The sequence below is a fragment of the Phalacrocorax aristotelis genome, chromosome 3, assembly GCF_949628215.1.
Source record: "Phalacrocorax aristotelis chromosome 3, bGulAri2.1, whole genome shotgun sequence".
Lineage (NCBI taxonomy): Eukaryota > Metazoa > Chordata > Aves > Suliformes > Phalacrocoracidae > Phalacrocorax > Phalacrocorax aristotelis.
This window is the reverse complement of record NC_134278.1, coordinates 57,510,573-57,528,186: the sequence shown is the minus strand read 5'-3', so window position 1 is coordinate 57,528,186 and position 17,614 is coordinate 57,510,573. Positions and strand designations below refer to the sequence as shown.

Sequence of the window (17,614 nt, the reverse complement as noted above, 5' to 3'; positions counted from 1 at the left end):
CTTTGATTTTCCAAATATAAGTGAGCTATTGTAGGATAATTCTATAAAGCCATCTCAGCTTGAAAGAGAGCTGGTCTACCCAAAAGTTCATCCAATTACATTTTTCTAACTAATAAAAGAGATTTTCTCTCCCTACAGACTTTGTCTTGGGCATGTCCTTAGGCCACCACTGTTGCTGGAAAGTTCTAGAAAATCATTTTGGTTCAGTTTGCCTGCAGGGGAAGATGAACCAGCAGAGACCACTGTGCTTTCCTCAGTAATCTGATGACTTTAAGTGAGCCTGGGCAGAAGAGAGACATTTGGGATGTGAAGTCTAATACAAACAAAATGGGGCTAACCCCTAGCTGCAAGTCACCCTGGTGCACTGAAGCACCCTTTAATGAGTTACTGAAGTGTTCTACTATTGTGCTCGACATGTCAGTGACATGTCAGTCAACATTCAGAAAGATGAAAAATCAATTACATATGACTACATTTTGAGAAGTTACGTCATACAACTTTTCTGCACTGTCTTCTGAAAATTGCATTTTAAATCTGGACCCTCAGTTCCCTTCTCTGTATGTTCCATTTATAATTTATTTACGTTTTAGCATATATTTTTACTTCAGAAACAATATTTCTTCAATATTAAATGAGTAATTTTTCATTTTCATTTCATTCTCCAACATACATCATGCCTACTCTAATACAATTCCACTCAGGTCATATCCTCTAGAGCATACCTGTTTTGGCAGTAGTCCCGTTTACAGACTTTAATGAAATTACAGGTAGAAAAATCTGCCCCATCCCATGGTGACTCACCAAGAAAATAGACTGAGATTTGAGAAATGAGTCTTCCTTTAGCATTATAATTTAAGATAAATAATGACCTTGATTCACAAGACTTCCCAATTATATTTACAATAGACTTCAACTTACAAATAAAAAAATAAATTCGGTCAAGTACAATTCACTGAAACATATGCTGATAGTATAGGTTTACATTTTGATCCTGCAGTTATGCATGTACTTAACTTTATCTAATTGCAAGGTTTCTGTTCCTTCCATTGAAATTTGGTAACACAGGCAGGAGCCAGCACTAGGAATGCGCTCTTTAAGGGCCAGATTTGTCCCACTCAGATTTGGAGCTAAGAATTGTCTCCAGTGGATCAGACACCTGCCGATACAGTCCCTCGTTATTTGTCTGCACCAGAAAGTCTGTGACTGCACCTTAACGGTCAGAGGCTGCAGATTATTTACATGCATGGACAGGCAAAATGGTCAGAACAAGGCAATCCTCTGCCAGAAAATTCTGAGAGCGGGGGAACCAAAATTTTCCACAGAATAGGCAATATGGGGGCACAAATACTTGAGAGCATCTTGTCCTTAAATTGTCTGGGAATAAACCAGCTACATCCTGCTCCACTGAATAGCACCGATGAAATAGAATTTCAAATAAATGAAAAAAATAACCTCGAACCCACAATCTCTTGAGGACTAATGATGGAAACAAATAGGCTACATGATTAGCCACAGTACACACTAAGAACATTTTTCCTTGCAACTTATTCTGGATTAATTTTACACTTCAGGTGAAGGGTTTATCTACAGTACTACACTTGCTCCTGCACTCCTATTTTTAGATGACTCCACTTGTTTCCTCCGCGTCTCTGCTGAAAGGATACGATTGATCACAGCGATTTGTAAACCTTCCTGACTTCCATGCTATCTCAGACTGTCTCTTTTTCCTATGAGAATCGGCCTAATGGGTGAAATTCATACTAGTTATAAGCCTAAACAAGTCAGTGGAATTACACCTGGGATTCATTTGGTTTAATTTCTTTAGCTTTTCAATATACTTCTATTTTATTAAAGTATGAATCATCTCCATTACCCTCCAATGCCCTTAGCCTAGGACATTAAAACAGCCTACCTATCTTACAGCTTCACTGTTATAGACTAGTTTGGTAAAACAGGCATATTTTTGTCAAATTTCTAGTAAAATATACTAAGGAAATTATTTTATGATCTCCCTGAGCTTACTTGGCAATTGAGGAAAATTATTGCCTCTCAAAAAAGTAAGCCCTAAAAGCAAATCCCTACCTCCAAATATTACAGCCTGTGTTCAAGAACAAGCACCAACCAGTCATTTCCATGGCATGTACTGGATAAAGTGGTTCAAATAAGGACCAGAAAAAGTGTATTTATGTCCCAAATGATAATGAGGCTGTGAAAACAGCCAGTAGATACAGAACCATTTAAAAGATGACAGAGTAGAAAATTAAAGTGTGTTTTTTATAAACAACTTGAATGAAGTATGGCTGGACCTTAGGCTGTTTTTAGTCAGAATGCCACCAGGCATCGAACTTTTATTTAACTTTCTTAACCTATGTGGGCTATTGACAAGAAAAAGTGCAGGGATGGAAACCAAAATATAACAAAGCCATCAAGTCTTGTTCCTGTTTCCATACAAACAACATTAGTTGGGGTCCACATACTGAATCTTTTGGTTTTAAAAGTTGAACAATCAGCTTTGTTCTTCCTCATCTTTATTATTTTTAATTTAACATTTAGTCTGCTATATTCTGAGTGAGAGGTGTGTTTGACATGTCAGATCAGAGCCTCTCCCACAAGGAGTATCAAAAGCAACATGCAAGATCTGTCTGAGCAGAGCTTTCCTTCGGAGCAGAACTGGATAGTATTTTCCTACTGAATACTGTTTTCCGTCGTAAAGAAATCATACTTTCACTGCACATGGGTTTGTTGGAACCATGCCGTTCCTGAATCATATCAATTTTAATGAAACTTATTTACTAGGTCCAGGCAAGAGAGAGCCCACCGACTGCTGCCAAAGGATTGCCTGGCTGTGGTTAAGGGCTGGCACGGGATAGGAGGACAGTCAGCTTTAATTCCTATGGATCAGGTGAGTGCTTTAATTGCTAGGCTCTTTGACACCTCTGAAGTTCTCACTTGATGGTTTGATCCCTGCAGAACACAAACATGACCTCACCAGATTTCCCCGCCCTGGAAAGAGCCTGTGTACAGCCCCGGTGGTACAGGGCATTTCCTAAAATGGAAGGAGGCTGAGAAAGCCTTGACCTTGCTTGGCTTTATCACAGGGGTGTGGTTCCTTTGAGCTCTCATCTGGCACTGAGACCAAGATTGTCAAACCCTGGCAGCCGCACAGGCCATGTAGGAGATTGGGCATCCTCCACCTCAACTCCTCCCTCCCTCATCCTGAAAGGTGCAGCACCAGCCCTGCCTCTCCTCTTCCTACCCTCTCACTGCAGCAGAAACCTTCCCTCCTCTTTCTCTGCCCTTCTGCAGCAGCAAATTCACACCTCACCAACATATACCCCCTGCAGGACACTTCCACTCCACACAGAAAGTCCCTGTGCCCCCCTCCCCATTCAGCCTCACCCACCCTGCCCCACAGGTCCACAGCAAGAGCCTACACTGTCCCCACAGAGGCTCTTCCCTGGGCAGCACCATGCATGAGCCTCCCTGCAGAAAGACAAAAGGAAGAGCAACACAACCTGGAGCGGGGGAGTTAATCACATCTGCCATTTCACTCGCTCGCTGAAGGCACTCTGATGCCGAGGAATGCCTGAAAGAACCCATTTCCAGTTGGTTAAAGATTACTGTTCAGCGCTGACATTTTGTAGCCTTCGGATTTTATTTTAAATTGGAAATATCACCCTCGCAAGCTCCTCTTAGGATTTTGCAGCCTCCACGGCATTTGGCCAGTGTGTTTACATACCTGTGTAACATGTTATGTAAGTTCTGGAACCGCTGAATGCTCAGAAACAAATTTTTGCCATCTGTTAAACTAATGGCCTCTTCTAAAATGTCTATGATCTCTGAACATTTCCTTTTTCAGCTTTGCCAGCATAATCATATTACAGCCTGACACCTGGCGGTGTAAATTAATCTCTCTTCTTTTTTTTTTTCCTATGCAAACTACTCAGAAGTCGATTTTTTTCCCCCATTTTGTCCTATTAAGCACAGACAGGAAAGAAAGAGAGAAACAGACAGGCATTATGACTGAGAGAATCTTTTTACAAACTGATACTTCTGTTTCTAGACAGATTGAAACCAACACCAAGACCGTTTTGGAGGACATATTTCTATAAAGATGCAGCTTTCCCAGAAACACACAGACATAATCGCATTGCTTAATGGAAACTCCATGGGAGTTTTGTTTGTAGAAGAATGGAGCTGAGCTTTTCAAAACAAAAACGTGAAAATGATACTGACTGACAAGTGCAGAGCTTTGGGGGATTATGTTGATATAGTACTCAAAACATTTACTCCTTGTTTTAGGTACTGGCATTTACTTCTGCATTAAGACCTATATCTTTGAAAGGTCAAAAATAAGAAGGGTGCTTGCCATGCTTTCCTGTTACACACATATCCTTAGAGATGGATTCCCTTTTCCTAAACTCCACTCAACACTGGAGGTGAGTAGAGCCTACACATCCTCCCTAGAGTCTTGCATGAATCTGGCTGGAAAACTGCAGATGTTGTGATTTCAGGGGACTCTTTTCTTCTGCAGATGACCTCATGTTCTTGAAGAGCTACAAAAGACTACAGACGCCATGGAAAACTTTTTTCTTTGGTCTTCTCTGCTATATTTTTATGGCTCACTTTAAGGTGAGCAGTTGAAAGGTTTGTTTTATTTATATCTTGCAATTTTCTCAAAAAAATGCAGGAAAAATTCTGAATTTTTTTGATTGCAGATGAAAAGACATGACCTTTCACCAAACAGACCTATACGCTACACTCATTTTGATACTATGGGTCACATTCTGTTTCTTATAACATCAACCAAACAACTACAGATGTGCTCAATGAAACAGGGGTTTAGGAGAGAGCTGACAGCAAATAAACTCTCCTCAAAAACCCTGCTCATTTATTCGGGGGGGGGGGGGGGAAGTCAAGATTTCTTCCTCAGAAGGAAGATTTGTCCTGTCTTAGAAGTTTTAACACTCCTCCCTGAACTGTAGAGTCCCTCAAATTTGTGAGGACTGGGTGAACACCAGATAAGCCAAGTCCAAGCACAAGCAGCTACTTGGCTATTTGTGCTCAGTTCAGAGCTGTTTGTGGCCAGTGCTCCATCTCTGACACCTCCTAGTCAGAGAACTCCAGAAACCTGGCTGTGATATGGATATCTCTACAGGGCGGACGTAGCAATCTGCATTTGAAGGGCCGCACAAACTGTGGCTCTACCCGGCTTCACCTGATGAACCCTTCTTCCCATCTGAAGAAGGAAGAGATGCATCCACAGAGAAACGGAACCCATTGCTGTACTACTCAGCAGAGAACTCCCAAAAGCACCAACAGTCACGGCCAAAGAACAACATCCAAACATATAATCTAGACTCTTCTTTTTTTTTTTTAATCTAGCTACATTTGTTATACCAAAGAAGATTCTTACCCTACTGTTTCAGCAGAGAGCCTAGAAAGACAAGGACAGCTTCTGAGGTGCATCAAGTCCAGCAAGCAGAACACCGGCAAGGCTATGAACATTTATAATAGGGAACTTTTCTATTTGTTTAGTTTCTTCAAAGCAGTACTGAGACAAGCACAGCTCTTTAACTAACGTTCATTAGGAGTGCTAGATGGTAATGAAACCTTGTTAAAATAGTCTAAAAACAGCCTAAAAGAGCTAGAATATAGCAAACAAGAGTGTAAGAAAAAAACCTACTTACAGGACAGCAAAAGGGGTTGATGAATACCAGAGACACCCAGAAAGAACTAGAATGTGATCTCAACGTCTGGCTCTCAGCTGACTACAGCAAAACACCACAGGAAAGCTGAACTGTTGCCAAGAGGGAAATGAAACTTGAATACATTTAAAATAAATAAAGAGACTACAAATTCACATACAGGAGCACATGCCGTACAGGTAGACTTCTGGACTTCAGCCTTGCCATTCAGGGCATTTCTGGAACAAAAGTAAGTCCTTAAGAATGATGTCATAAAACGAATTCTCCATCCTCTGGTAAGGGAGGGTGAATCTTTCTGCAGCAGCAATGCCGCTACATTCACCCCAAAGGTGACAACTGCCCGGACACCGTGTAAGAAAGCAAACCGTGGCTGTTCAATGGCATTCTGTTATCCAAAGTGATAACACATTAACTACGGCATAAAAACTTTCACATTGTTACAAGGTAAATAATACTTTCCCACAACATTTTCAGCAAATGTCTGCAACAGAGTTAATATTTTGGCATCTACACACACAGAGAGTTTCAGAGTGGACAAGAAAGCTACCTGGAAATAACCATACCGCTTAATTGCCTATTAGCTGTCAGCTGATTTGCATGGAGAACCGACAAGCCTGCAGGGAAGAGGGTTACTGGTATGGTGTCTTGGCAATCTGCCCAATTCTGTCCCCCAAAAATGCTAAGTACCTTAAAGTTCACAGTTCAGGTATGCCTTCAGCCCCACAGCATGGTCGGTCTTTCTTGAAGAGGGGCTGGACGTGAGCTACCGAAGAAAGCCACTGCTCGAGCTGTGGGCAGTCACAGAGAGGAGCATCTGGGAAGGTGCCAGCAGCTCTGGCTTCCACTGTCTCCTCAAAAATAACCTGCCGTCACACAACTACCAGAGAAGCAAATCAACACTGGAAAAGCTTTCCTGCTTTTAAAAATCAGAAAGGCTGAAACAATTTGGAGCTATACAAATAAAAAAAGCTTCTTGTGTGCCGAGTACGTCAGCAGGGGAAAAAAAAGGAAAGGAACACTGAAGAAAAATTAACTTCTCGGTTGAGGAAATGACTCAACGTTTTGTACAAAATTGAGATAGTCTCCATCTGACATTTTTCAAGGGTCAGTCACCCACAGGTGGGGAACTGGGGGGAAGGTGGGGGTTTTTTTACCACTGGATAGGTTTCTTCCAACACAGAGGACCCAAGCTGAGTAAAAATCAACTGCTGTAAATCTAGAGCAATCCCTTGGGAGTTATGTTCCTCTGGAAGTACACCAGGGCAACTGAGATTGGGGTCTTCCCACAAACTGTTCACATCAGCCAGTTACTTAGTTACTAAAGTGCAAATGGGGCGTTTCAGTGGATGTCAGTGGGATCTTAAGGTCAGGTAGCAGAAATAGAAATTAATTTGCCCAGATGCATATTCCTTTTTTGTATGGTGTCACCTCTATTTCAAATGTTTAACCTAGACATAAAAAGAAGATTAAAAAGGGAAACAATTTGTTTAAATGGTTATATTAAGTTAGCCTTTAAACCACTTACGTATTTTTTGGGGTACAGTATGAAACCACACTAAAGCCTACACCAATCTATTCAACAATTCAGCACTTGCCAAGTATAAACTTTTCTTCCCCATATTCTCTCTTGGATGAACATTCTTCTCTCTGCACTTTCATATTAGTGATAATACTTCACAAAACCCAGTATAAACTTTGCGAAGGGTTCAGAGAACCTCTGCCTGTCCCAGAGAGGTACTAGTGATAAAACATGCCACTCCAGAAACTCATTAGAGTAATACAAAGATCAATATTTTGAAATAGATGGGGGTTCGTCACGGAGAGATAACTGGATTTCAAAATACTGCAAAATAAATTGTTCCACTGCTCAGCCTCCCCCATAACATTTCTGCAACAGTAGTTGATACAATAGAGAATAAATTTACAGGAAAAACTGCCATCTTCCCTTAAGCTTTTAGCACTCTGTAAAATTAGTTTTCTCCTTGTGCTTGTCAATTATGCCTGTTTTATTGGTTTTGCTTAATTAACACTATCCAGAAGAAACTTCAACAACATAACTGTCCTTGGCCATTGGTTACGAGATATGCTTCATTTATTTTACAAGTATAGTTGGCAAGGCAGAGCAAGAATGGGTTTCTAATTAAGAACCAGGATCTGAAGAGACTAGCGTGAATAAAGGGAGACAGAAAATGTTATCAGGGTCACATCTACCGCTGCTGCGGTAGTGGAAAGGAAGTACGTGGCTGCCATCATGCTGATGCACACACACGACCCAGCTGTGGTAATGCAGTGGCTGGGACCCCATTAGCCCCCTTTCCACCTATTTTCTTTCCTTCTACTCCCGCTCCCTTCAGTAAATCATACCTGGTATCAGCAGGGAAGCACAAAATTGTGAATGTTATCTCAAGCTAAAATGCTGTCTTGTTCCAAATCTGTTGCTCACCTGAAGACCAAAGCCCATGCTTTTACTTCAGCTGATGTATTAGTGGACAAACCGTTGGTACAGTCAGTGCTTTGAACCACATCCATAGATTGAAAAGCTTTATTTGCACACATGCCCTTTTCAACCTGACATTTTGTGCGTTGATTTTAGCTGTTTTAGAGTTACCTAAGTGCCAAGGAAAGAAAGAAAACAACATGCACATACAAAAGGTCTGTTGATGGGTTCTCTCTTTCCTATTTTAAAGTTCAAAAGCATATATATTATATATCTTTGCAGCTCTCCAGGGTGTCTACCAGCTAAAGGGTAGATTCTCCTGAACTGTTACTGCAGCTTCCAAAGCTGTGACTAAGCAACCATACTTCCACACTTAGAAGTTTGACAAGTGGCTTGGTGCCAGATAAACTAATGGTCTAATAGCTTCCTAATATGCAGCAGGATGCTTTAATGAAAGTATGCCTGTGACATATGTAAGGACAGATTATTTGCTGTAAACTCAGATCAACTTTGTTGGTCTTGCAGTGCTGAGAGCATTCAGAATCTCCCAAACAACATAATGTTTGGGTTTTGGAAACTCTATTCTGGCATGTCAGCATTTATTAAGAAACAACTTCTGCATTTCTCATTTAAAGAAATTTATTTTCCAAATAATACTGCTGAGACCTTTTCTTGCTGAATTTTTCTACAATAAGTTCTATTTATTCATTTTTTAACAGATGAAGAAAGTCTTCTCAACTTCAGTGCACTTGAGAAGCTAAGTTGGACCATTCCTTTTACAGACCAACCAAGTTATCTTGTACAAAGTTTTTTAGAAGAAAGAAAATTAGACCATGCAATCTATATCATTGGCTTAATGTCCATAATGTTCTTCGGTTTATAAATAAAATGCTTACCTAAGCATATAAAGGCATTTCAGGTTATTTGAAATTTGCATTTATTTTGCATTATTGGGTATGGACACCTCTGCATCTCCTACACTGAAACCTAAAGACATATGTCATCCAAATTCTTTTTTCTCTAATGCCATAGCCATTAAGGTGAGATTAATTCACTGGATGTGGAATTGTTCAGGCTCATACCACAGCTGATGAAAAAACCCTTCTCTCTAAAGTGAATAAAGCTGGACTCAAACCTACTGCAAGCAGCCATACACAAAGTCAAGCTTTTTGTGGACTGTCATGATGAAGGCTCACTACTGGCCCTGGACCTCATCTTGCCTCTTGTCTTGTTCCACACACCACTATTTTTCATAGCATCTGGGAGTGGATTCTTCTTGGTTCTTCAGCCAAAAGCATGTGTATGTATAAGACAGGTGCCACGACACCTTTGCTTGAGGTACCAGACGTGCAAAGTAAAAAGCCAAACCGCAGAACTGGATACCAAAGTTTCCTCTACCAAGTTGGATGCTTCAGAAACTGCTTCAACCTACAAATCTCATACATGAAAGGAGAGCCACCTGGAACTAACCAACAGGTAATACCTGGGAGAAAGGCACGCCTAGGGATCCTACCCATCACAAGACTTTGCCTTGCTCTGGGTTACCAGGAAGCACGCACATCTACTCACCGCTCACTTCAGCTGATGAAGAAATCATCACCTCTGCAATAATTCCATCAAATCACCAGGCAGGGTTCACTCCTCATTTTGAAACCATGCCCAGAAGAGAATACCTAGTGAGTTGATGAAAAGCTACCTTGAGCTTCTGTCTCCTAGGTGAATGCTTTGATCCCTAGGGAAGACATTAAGTTGAGCAATAGCACTTTCCACTGTGCTGAAGTTTTGCCCTACTCTTTACATTTTAACCTCCAATACAATGCTTTCTTTGAGAGGGAAAAAAAGGTCACAGAAGTTGGTGGTCAGGACTGGCAGTCGTCAGGCCACCACTTGAAACACAGAGGAAAAATGTTATGCTTGAAACCTAAAGACTGCTTCCGTAATTTATGCAATGACTATTTCTTATACAAGAAGAAAGAGGCCTTGGAGTCAGTCCAACATTCGTAACTTCCAGATTTCCAGCTGAGTACCATAATGACCATGCTCATTTTGTCCCCACAGACCATGAATTCTTACCTGTCCTCTTCTCTGACTAGCTCCCAACTGGCTGCATAAAGAGTGTCTGCAGCACTGAGCTGTTAGAAAGAGGTTAAACCAAACATGAGTAAAACCAAAACAAATTAAACCAAAACCACTGTTTATTTAAGACTTGACACTAAAAACATTGACCATGCTGCAAGGAACTGCTGAGCATTTCTCTGAAAGAATATTTTCTTTGCATTGCCAGTATTACACTGGCAAAATACCAATAAAGCAAGCACTAAAGATGACCCCAACAAGATGCTGTTCTCTTGGAGACAACAGTTGCAGGACATTTTAGGATGTTTACATGCTTCTTGCAACTGAAAGTACATGAGATCAATCACAACACGGACCTGCTAATCTGACGATAGGACAGTTGTAATTGCCTCTGTGGCTACATGCTATATTGACTCACCACAACTAATAGTTTCACTTATCTCCCTAGGGGAATGGTTATTAGAATTTGTCCCTGCCAGTGAGGAGTTACCACACCTACAAAGAAAGGAACAGGATTAAAAGGAAGTTGAAGAGTCGGTTTCCAATTATATGTATTATTTGCATGTACCAAACTCAACCAGCAATTACTTACTCTGGAAAGAGTTTTTAGACAGTTTTGATATAACTAAACTCAGGAAAAATAATTATGCCTCTTGCCAGCCTTTGATGAAGTTTAAATGCATTGCATACATTAGTTTGTCAGGAATATTGGAGTTAAGAGTCCTGAAAAAAGTAAAGGAGGTCAGCGTAAGCTGTTAGGCACACAGTACTTGAGAAAAACTGACTGCTAACATGTCCAAAATAAATAGAAGATAATTATCAATTATTTTGGAATCTCTGAGCATGAATTTCTGTGTTTATCATTTCTACATCACCTGTGCATCTCCTGCTACCACCTCACTACCCTGAACACTGACAAGCCGCACTGACTTAAAGAGCTCGATCATCACATACTGAAACCTGAACTGATGCCAACACGTATTTCATATACGTCAGAAAAGGCCCCTTGTTTTGTTCCTCTCACCACACAGAAAGCCTATTTACCCAAGCTCTGCAAAGGCTTGTTTGCCTTCCTTTTTTGGAGAGTTCTCAGGCACATCCCAAGTTAATCACTAAATTTGAAACTGGTGAACTCCTAGCAACTGCTAAGAAAACAGTGAAGACCAGTAGTTGTCAAGGTGGACATAACTGGATGAAATGAAGTGATTTTTGATAAACTAATGATCCTACCTCACTGTCAAGTTGAGGCCCTGTGTTTTCTGGGACAGACTCTTTGCTCTCCTTATTGTGAGCCAATCTAGCAAATTTCAGCTCCAAAGGTAACATTTTTGGGGAAAAGATACAATACCAAACATTCAACAGTGGCCTAAAAAGAAAGTGTCTTTGTTATATACTTAATCACAATTTTAGAAGCTTTACATGTCACTAATCCACATTAGAAATCTGACCTTTGAGTTCCTTTAATTTTAAGAAAGAAAATAAATTCTGCAATTTTCCTAACTTTATTTCACATTTATTACTAAGTCATTATTTCAGGTGGTTCAGGGCTACTTTTTAGATTATGTCTTATAGCTTCCCATTCTGTATGGATTCTGACTCTCCTGCTGAAGAAAAGCATGAGCCTTCTGAGTTTTCCTCAAAGCCAGCTGAGGGGGAAGGGAAAAACTAACATAATTAGGAAAAATACAAACTAGTTCAACTTTATCCTGTTTAGTGTTCTAAAAAAGAGTTCTGCATATGAAAATGAATTAGGGTCACTGCTTCTGGGACAACTCGAAAACCTAATTAAATCAAAGCAGGGAATCCTACTTGCCTTTGCTGAATATTTACAAACAGATGGGGGGAATGAGACATGAAGAAAGGTCTGGAGGGAAGCAGACTCTGGTGGCTTCCTGGAGGCCACAGTCCACTGATGTTTCCTTCAGAATATCAAACACAAATAAATTTAGGGATATCCTAAAATGTCGGTCTCCTGAAAAAAAAAAGGAACAATCGTGTCTTTCACAGTGAAAACAAGTTAATAAAACAAAGTTCTTCTCTTCAGATGGGAGAAAGTGTCTGAGGCAGCCAGGTAGAAATCAATAATTTACATTTCCAGCGTTGGACAGAACCGTCTTCCTCACCAAGCAGATTTACAAGGCCACAGGGTCACACTGGTGTAGGTCTGAACTCCAGTACAGAATCAGGCAAGGTGATGACTGGATGTGAAACACGTTTTACACTTCCCTGATGCAGGAAGTCACTAAGTCTCTTCCCAGTAACTACTGTTTTGTTGTATGGAGCTTAATTATTTTTTCCCCTCTGTCTCTTTGCCTAAATAAACCTGTATCCACTGTCTTTGGCTCATTTCTTTCTCCTTCTCCCAGAAACTGCTCCACTTTATTTTGGACCCTGAATACAAGTTTTCTGAAATTATCTGAGGCTAGAACACTAGACATTATTATTTCTTCATCTGTTGAAACAGAAATAAAACTTTATTTTTGTTTTACTAAATTACCCCAGCTATGTGTTTGTTGGCATGCAGTTCTGCTTTCCTGCTCATTATCACGATGGATTCTTGCTGGCCATCATTCTGAGAAGTTACATACTATTTTCTAGATGAGCAGCAATGCTAAAGACAACAGAAAATCATTAGAAAGAAAACAGGTGGCAGCATGAATGGAAAGGAAAGATCTCACCGTCTGGAGAGTTGTGTACAAGTCCTGGCTAAGCAACTCCCTTATGAAGACAACGTAGGGTTTTGTCAAAATAGAAATTTGTCAACATCTCAAAAACAGCACACTTCTCATCATGTCAAGGCTCACTTGGTAGAGAACAGCAGCAATACTTTGCATTACTTGTACGCCTCTGAGAGTGCAACAGGATATGCAACAGAAGTGTCTGGGACAGAGCCAGAAGTAGAGAATAAAGCAAGGCTGAAAAATTGGTGATATAAGACCACAGAATAATTCAGGTTGGAAGTTACTTCAGGAGGTCATCTATTCCAACCTCCTGCTCAAAGCAGTGTCAGTACTTAATTCAGACCACACTGCTGAGTGATCTGTCCAGTCAGCTTCTTAATATCTCCAAGGATGGAGACTCCACAGTCTTTCTGGTCAACTTGTGCAAGGGCTTGTCTGTCCTCATGAAGAAGCTTTTTCTTACCTCGTGTCTGAATCTGCCTCGTTCTAGTTTGTGACCACAGCCTCTCATTCTCTTATTGTGCAATTCTGTATAGAGCCTGCTCTGCCTTCTCAGTAACACTTTATAGGTATGGGAAGGCTGCTCTTAGGTTCCCCAAAAGTCTTCTCCAAGCTGAACAAGCCCCAGTCCCTCAGCCTCTCCTCACAGGGCAAGTGTTCCTTCCCTGACCAATTTGGTGGTCTCCTGCTCCAGTTTATCAACGTCCTTCTGGTAAGGCAGGGGCAAAACTGGACAGTCTTGCAGACATGGTCTAACAAGTGCACCTTCCTTGGTGAGTAATGTTTAGTTTGTTGCAGGCAATGCACAAAGCAGGATAAGATGGTCACAATTACCACGAGTTTCAGGTTGAGCAGCTCACCCCGACAGGTATGCAGAAGATGGAGAACTATCAACTGATCCAACAGGACTTTGTATTCTAAGAGCCTCCATCTTTTGGAAACTGGGCACGGTGACAGATTTCCAGTTTGGCTGTGAGACACACAGAGCAGAGCATGTGGTACTCCAAATCAGGCATCAAAAATCAGCTCTTTCATTCTGAATGGGGCTGGCACTGAGTCTGTGTTCCAGATGGTTTTCTGTTGCGTGTTTCTGTTGCTTAGAGAAACACAGCAAAATCAGAAGGGAAAGCCCTTCCCCACAGAGAAGCAAGAAGTCAGGGAAACAGAAGTAAAAACACGAAGAATAAGGCAATGATTAGTAAGTTAAGTCACTTCCTGTGTCACAGTTTTCTCAAGTACGGAACCAGCTGTGGAAGCTCTCACTTTTATGCCAAACAATTCAGTGTTTGACTCTCCTGTCTGTAGTAGCTTTGGCTGGCATTTTCCAGTCTTATTTATACAGTTAAATGCAAAGCAGCCAATTAACATGCTTGTTATTTCTTTATTAACAAACATGGTCTTTGAAAGGACAGATGCTCTTGTTTACCATCCCCTCAGATTTCAATCGGTATCCATATTGGTGTTTCAGCCCTATGCTATACAAAGTCTGACTTCTTTTGATATTTAGTTTTTCAAACTGCCTGATGCCTGTGATAGGGTCTGTTTTCATTTTTCCCATATTTGGAAATGTTCCTTACAGCTTATCGATCTCCAGTTATTCATGAATATCATTAAAAGTCAATAGGAAAATTCAGTTTAAGAATTTGACCCCTGGAGTAACTCTGGCTTCTAAAAGACTCCCAGCACAGCTGAAGGGCACATACTTAATACAGTGAGGACATGACCAAGTTGACTTAAAGGACTCCTAACTACACTCACCTTGAACTATTTGACTATGTTTATTTGACTATTTGACTATTTGACTATGATTATTTTATTAGAGCCCACTTATTACCTAGCAAAAGAGAACTCAACTACAATAGGGGATAATGTCAAATCAATAAAGTGAAGTGCAATATACAATCAAATGTCACTTTAACTCCAGCTTGTAGCACTATACACCATTGTACTGCATTGCTCCAGTACACAGGAGCACTCGATCAAATGTTTACTTTTCATAGCTGCGTGCTTAAAAATGCATACTTAAGCGCTCTGTACAACTGGGGCCATAATTGGTTATTTTATCTTATTTTTTAATTTCGTCTTTCAAAGTAGCAGTTGCAGACTTAAGAGAGACCACATTTGGACACAACAGGTCCAAATATTCAACTTCCTAGTCTTAACTCTGAGGAGTGCTGAGTATTGTTGACTTCTACAGATACTGGGGAGAGCTGAAGTTATTTAGCAACTTAAAGGTTCAAGCCCTATTAAAATTGCAGGAATGTGCAAGACTTCATCAGAAAGGTTTCTTTCATCAGGGAAATGTACCTTTCCCTGACATCTGATCTCCTGTAACAGTCTGATACACAGGCACACATTCTTGTAGGTCTGTTGTGCTACCCTGGCCCTCTGAGGAGACCAACAGCAAAGATGCAGCAAGTAATAGAAAATGGGATTCCCTTTGTTGCTCATACCACCCTGCCTAAGGGCAACCATAGGACGCTGACCTAGAGCTCCTTGCTGCCGCTGAGAAGCAGTAGCTGGGACGGAGGAATTGAGGCAGGAAGGCACATTACCCTCTAACTGCTCCTTCAGCCCTTGCCTCTTGACCTGGAACCCATGTTATAGTTTCCTCACTCCTTTCCAACTTTTCTCTTTCCCTTCCATCTTACAGATGCAGAACTCAAGCTAATAAACTTTGTGAGCTTATTACTTTTCATGTCAGCTACAACTTACTTGGCTTGAAGCAGAAACCCAGGAATCTATACGCTGTGATAGCCAAAAGGTCAAACTACCTTTGTATGGCCATAAGCAGTGTATGGACAGAGGGGCCAATTAACCTGTGCCCCTAACCCTGCAGAAGTTAATGAACAAGTGTAACATTACTGCCAGCAAGTGTGTGGTTGCAGTGTTAGGACCCATGAAATACAAAGGGTGAGCAAGCAGCATTTTGAAGGGTAATTTCATTTTAATCAGTGGTCAGAGGTTTGCAGAAGGCAGAGAAGACATTTTGGGCTTGCCACTGTCCACAGTACAACAACACAGATGCCAGTATGGCAGTAAACCACCTTTTTTCACATGCCCTAGCACCAGGTGAACACTAGCGGAGCCACAGGGACATCAGCAGAGCACTGACCGGGCGCATCTGCGAGCCTGAAACAGAGAAAGAGCTGCAGACACAGAAGGGGCTGGGGACGGATGGCGGTCAAAAGGATTTAGTCTTTCCTCCTACACTGTAGAGCTGATCCTCCCTGTCTGCCACAAGGAAAGGGAGAGGGGAGAGAAATCTCCCCAGACATCAGTATCCGATCTTTGGTGGCCTGCAGTTGCGAACCAGCAAATTTACGCAGACAGACCTAGGCCTGAGTGAGGCTACAGCTTATTTCTGTGCAGGTTATCAGACTGTGCACAGGATTTTGTAAGCGCAATTATAGTCTCTGACATCCTATCTAAAAAGAGTGGTCACCATAGTAACGCCTGGATCATGTGGCACTGCACACCTGATACCAATCAATCTTGAAAACATCCTTGTAAAGAAACAGACTCCTGGAAAACTGCAGATGGAGGTTTCTCATTAAGACTAAGAAGATGCTCTCTTATAACAAAAATGGAAATTGTACCTTATAATCTTCTCATTTTACTCTCCCTCCATACAATCCCATTCTCTATCAGTTTACAAAAGTGACAGAAAATAAAAAAGGGTAACGGGTCTGTGCCGAAAGAGTGACAAACAATGAAGTACAGCTGGCATGTAAATGATACGTTGCATTTTTCCCCAGAGCTTTACTGTGACTTCTGAGAATACAGCCGTGCTCTGGCTGCTGAAAGAAAACATAAACATGCCCTCCATAGTGCCTCTCCACCATCCCAGGACACCAGATTTCCCCTCAAATCTCAAAACCCAGAAATTTCATCAGCTTCTTTCTCCCTTTCCCAATTTACTTTCTCCCAGCCTGCAACTTAATTTAGTTGATTAGAGTTGTGTTCCTCTGTGTGGGTAAAAGAAGAGGAGCATGTTTAAGGAAATTATGTTTGCATTTAGCTTGGCACCGTGGCTTTTGGAAGTGCATTCTGCCACCAGCCCTCCAGACACATCAAGCAGCCAAAAAGCTGATGAAGTTGCTGATGTCTCTGGGGTGTTTTGGTGGGTTGCTTTTTTTTTTTTTACAGCTGAGCTTCACCCTAGCAGCCTTCGGGCTATCTGTGCTGTGCCTGCTCCTATACCTGTTTCAACAGCCTGCTGCCTCCCGTCATCCTAGCAAGGACACTGCTATGGGTTGACGAAAATAATCCCAGTTCAAACAGCCACAGCAGTATTTCCAAGATGGTCTTGATATTTCCTATTTAATTCTATCCCAAATTATCTCTACTTTCATTATTTGAAAGTCTACCACTTAATTTTCTTTTGAAAAAGACTGTTTCTGTTCAGATTGCTTCCACCTTTGTCATCTTCTATTCCATCTATATTTTATTTTTCTAATAAGACACAGCTATGATAATTTATTCTGACAGTGCCTCTCCTTTATTCGATGTGATTTCAGAACAGAGAAGCCACTAAATTTGCAAATTCCATTGACTTACAAAAGTTGGATATCCAACTGCCATGATGCTAGTAACAAATTTGCTTAGAAATTCTTTTAGCATCCCAGAGATCAGTGTAAAAACAAAAGGAGTAGACACTGTATGACTCTAAGGAGTTAATGAGACATCCTTTACTACACTTGCTGAACCTG

General features: G+C 41.1%; 1 protein-coding gene across 5 annotated transcripts in view; it reads right to left on the bottom strand.

The window, feature by feature from the left end:
* The window catches only part of PKIB (cAMP-dependent protein kinase inhibitor beta), a 56,636-nt gene that overhangs the window by 16,656 nt on the left and 22,366 nt on the right, over positions 1-17,614 (bottom strand). The gene's annotated exons all lie outside the window — the stretch shown is intronic.